Below are 4,671 nucleotides of genomic sequence, written 5' to 3'. Positions count from 1 at the left end.
TTAACCTTGTTCATCACAAGGAGGAATTTGGCCCAATAATGATGTACTGTTTCATGGGGCTCTTGCCTGATGTGGGAAAGATCATTTATGTCTGGGTGGGTGGGTGGAATTGGATCCGAACCCCTACCCAATCTGAGACCCAGGGGCCAAGGTGTTTCCAATCTTGGAATTTCGGGTTCCGGGATGTTGCCCGATAAATCTGGCCCGCTGCCTGACTCTAGGTTCAGGGCTTGGGTGATGTCCTCCCATAAACGGGTATCCGGCTCGGAGAGCTCAGGAATCCGGACATAGTTAGTCCTCAAGATAGAAGAAGAATCACTGCATTGTTCCTCCACCACCGCAACATGATGGGTGACCGGTGGAGAGTTAATCTCCCTTTGATCGGGTTTAAGCCCAATCCGATCATAGTTCGTAGCAACTCCCAAGGCGGCGATGCGATCCAAGAGATCGTTTAGGGAAGAGAGCTCCATTGGATCCATCTGCTCGGCGAATTCCGAGCCGACGTGGAGGCTGTTTTCGATGACCCGAGAAGTCATTGTCGGGGCAGCAGCCGAACGGGCGGTCATGATGAAACTGCCTAGCCGGAGAGTTTGGCCGACAGCCAGGGCTCCCCCGGCAGTGATGTTGTTTTTAACAATGAGACGAGGCATCCTTCCTTATGGTGACGGCACAGAGGAACTCTCAATGAAAGCACCAATGTCGGTATCAAAACCGACAGATCTCGGGTAGGGGGTCCCGAACTGTGTGTCTAAGGCGGATGGTAACAGGAGGCAGGGGACACGATGTTTTACCCAGGTTCGGGCCCTCTTGATGGAGGTAAAACCCTACGTTCTGCTTGATTATTCTTGATAATATGAGTAGTACAAGAGTTGATATACCACGAGATCGGAGAGGCTAAACCCTAGAAGCTAGCCTATGGTATGATTGTATGTTGTCCTACGGACTAAAACCCTCCGGTTTATATAGACACCGGAGGGGGCTAGGGTTACACAAGGTCGGTTACAAAGGAGGAGATATACATATCCATATTGCCTAGCTTGCCTTCCACGCCAAGTAGAGTCCCATCCGGACACGGGACGAAGTCTTCAATCTTGTGTCTTCATAGTCCAACAGTCCGGCCAAAGGATATAGTCCGGCTGTCCGGAGCCCCCCTAGTCCAGGACTCCCTCACCATGTCCAAAAGATATCAAAGGTATTTGTAGTTTCCTTGGTCATGCTGGTTTCTATAGGAGATTTATCAAAGATTTTTCTAAAATTTCTGGGCCTCTTACAAATCTTTTGCAAAAGGATATCCCTTTTGTTTTTTATGATGATTGTTTAGAAGCCTTCAAAACACTCAAGAAAGCCTTAATTTCTGCACCTATTGTTTAACCACCTGATTGTAACTTGCCTTTTAAAATTATGTGTGATGCTAGTGATTATGTTGTTGGTGTTGTTTTAGGACAAAGAGTTGATAAGAAACTGAATGTTATTCACTACGCAAGTAAAACTCTAGACAGTGCACAAAGAAATTATGCTACTACTGAAAAAAATTCTAGCAGTGGTGTTTGCTTGTGATAAATTTAGATCCTATATTGTAGATTCAAAAGTAATTGTTCACACCGATCATGCTGCAATAAAGTATCTTATGGAAAATAAAGATGCCAAACCTAGGCTTACTCGATGGGTTCTTTTGCTACAAGAATTTGATTTGCATATCACTGATAGAAAAGGAGCGGAGAACCCCGTAGCTGATAACCTATCTACGTTGGAGAATGTTCTTGATGACCCATTACCTATTGATGATAGTTTTCTTGATGAGAAATTAGCTTCAATAAATGTTTCTAATAGTACACCTTGGTATGCTAACTATGCTAATTATATTTTTGCTAAATACATATCCCCTAGCTTTACATACCAACAAAAGAAAAAAATTCTTCTGTGATTTAAGACATTACATTTGGGATGACCCACATCTTTATAAATAAGGAGTAGATGGTATTATTAGACGCTGTGTACATGAGCACGAACAGGAACAAATCCTACGGAAATGTCACTCCGAAGCTTATGGAGGACATCATGCGGGCGACAGAACTCTTCACAAGGTATTGCAATCTGGGTTTTATTGGCCTACTCTCTTCAAGGATGCTCGTAAGTTTGTCTTATATTGTGATGAATGTCAAAGAATAGGTAATATCGGTAAGCGTCAAGAAATGCCTATGAATTATTCACTTGCTGTTGAACCATTTGATGTTTGGGGATTTGATTACATGGGACCTTTTCCTTCCTCTAATGGGTATACTCATATTTTGGTTGCTATTGATTATGTTACTAAGTGGGTAGAAGCTATTCCAACTAGTAGTGTTGATCACAACACCTCTATTAAAATGCTTAAAGAAGTTATTTTCCCAAGGTTTGGAGTCCCTAGATATTTGATGACTGATGGTGGTTCACACTTTATTCATGGTGCTTTCCGTAAAATGCGTGCCAAGTATGATGTTAACCATAGAATTGCATCACCCTATCACCCTCAGTCTAGTGGTCAAGTTGAACTTAGCAATAGAGAAATAAAATTAATTTTGCAAAAGACTGTCAAGAGGTCACATAAGAATTGGTCTAAGAAATTATATGGTGCACTTTGGGCTTATAGAACAACATATAAAAATCCTATGGGTATGTCTCCTTATAAAATGGTTTATGGAAAAGCTTGTCATTTGCCTCTTGAGTTAGAACATAAAGCTTATTGGGCAATTAAAGAACTCAACTATGATTTCAAACTTGCTGGTGAGAAGAGGTTAATTATTTGATATTAGCTCATTAGATGAATGGAGAACCCAAGCTTATGAAAATGCCAAGTTATTTAAAGAAAAGGTTAAAAGATGGCATGATAAAAGAATCCAAAAGCGTGAGTTCAAAGTTGGAGAATATGTTCTTTTGTACAACTCTCGTTTCAGATTCTTTGTGAGAAAACTCCTCTCCAAATGGGAAAGACCCTATGTTATCGAGGAGGTTTATTGATCTGGAGCTATCAAAATAAATAATGCCGAAGGTACTAACCCAAAGATTGTTAATGGGCAACGAATAAAACATTATATCTCAGGTACGCCCATTAATGTTGAAAGCAATATTATCCAAACTATGACACTGGAAGAACACATAAAAGAAACATTCCGGAACACTCCAGAATCGTGAAAAGAGGAGGTACGTGATACGGTAAGTAAACGGACTCCAAAAAATCTGCACAAATATTTTTTGTCCGTTTTGGAATATAACAAAAATTAGGAAAATAAGAAACAACCAGGAAGGCACACCTGGTGGACACAAGACACCAGGGCACGCCCAGGTGGGTTGTGCCCACCTCGGGTACCTTCTGGACTCCGTTTTTCTCCCGTTTGCTTGTTTCCCAAGATAAAAAATCTTTATATACCCCCCGAACCTATCGACCATTGCATCGCGAAGAAATCTTCTATTTTCTTTTCTTGCTGTTTTCGGTCAAATCTGTTGAGTCGGGCATCATGTCTTCTTCTTTGTTCAACAACATGGAAGAGGATTCTTGGTTGGTGAAGATCGAGCTAAAGAGAGAACAGCCCATAGAAGCCGTCAAAGGGGACAAGCGCAAGGAGGATATTGGAGATCAAACGCCGGTGGTTGAGCAGGCCTGGCCTGCCGAGGAAGAAGAAGATATCCTTAAAGCTTACTATGATCATCTCACCCCCACCGAGATTGAAGCCTTTTGGATCATCGAAACGGTTCGTGTGCAAAATAAAAATCTCACCCGTGAAAATATTTTGTTGCAAGAGCACATCATCGCCCTCTGGAGCGTCATCCGTAGATTAGAGAATCTCTTGATCATGAAGGACAAGATCGCTACCACTTCATCACCACCACCTCCTTCTTCATCACCAAAAGAAAATTTAGTATCGGGTATGGGCATTCCCCTTGGCTTGCGCCAAGCTTGGGGGAGGTGCATCGGTATCGTATCACCTCCACTATCTTTTGCCTTTATTTACCTTTTTGATCCATAGTTATCTTTTGCTTTAGATGAATAAAAGTTTAGTTCGATCCTTTCTTTTCGAGAGTTTGCTTAGTGATCTATCTTTGTAATCGTATGCGAGATATATAATAAAGTTTAGTTGGAGTTTTGTTTTCTTTACTTTCATGTTCAACAAAAAAGAAAGGAAATAAATGAAAAACATCATATGTTAATCTTTTGGTAAGTAATGACATCATCATAAGGAAAAGTATAAGTAGAAAATTTTATTGGAGATTGACAAACATAGCATTGGTCGATGATGCAATTCATGAAAGAATTAATAAGGGGAGAGAAGATTCACATGCAAATACACTATCTTGGAAATATTTTGTGATTGTGATCCCCCATCAAAATATTATATGCCAAAATTGTTGACATTAGATAAGGAAGACAAAGTAATGACTTATGTTTGTACATATTCACATAGAAGTTATATTGTCATAGATCCTTCAACATATGGTGCTTGCCCCCCATCTTTGCTAGCCAAAAATTCCGCACCAAGTAGAGATACTACTTGTGCATCCAAAAACCCTTAAACCCAAATCTTATTTTCAAGAGTCCACCATACCTAACTAAGGAATTGAGTAAGATCCTTCAAGTAAGTTGTCATCGGTGCAATAAGGCAATAAAAATTGCTTCGAAAAGTGTTAGATCATTTA

This window comes from Triticum urartu, chromosome 5 (assembly GCF_003073215.2).
Source record: "Triticum urartu cultivar G1812 chromosome 5, Tu2.1, whole genome shotgun sequence".
Lineage (NCBI taxonomy): Eukaryota > Viridiplantae > Streptophyta > Magnoliopsida > Poales > Poaceae > Triticum > Triticum urartu.
This window is presented reverse-complemented; position numbering follows the sequence as displayed.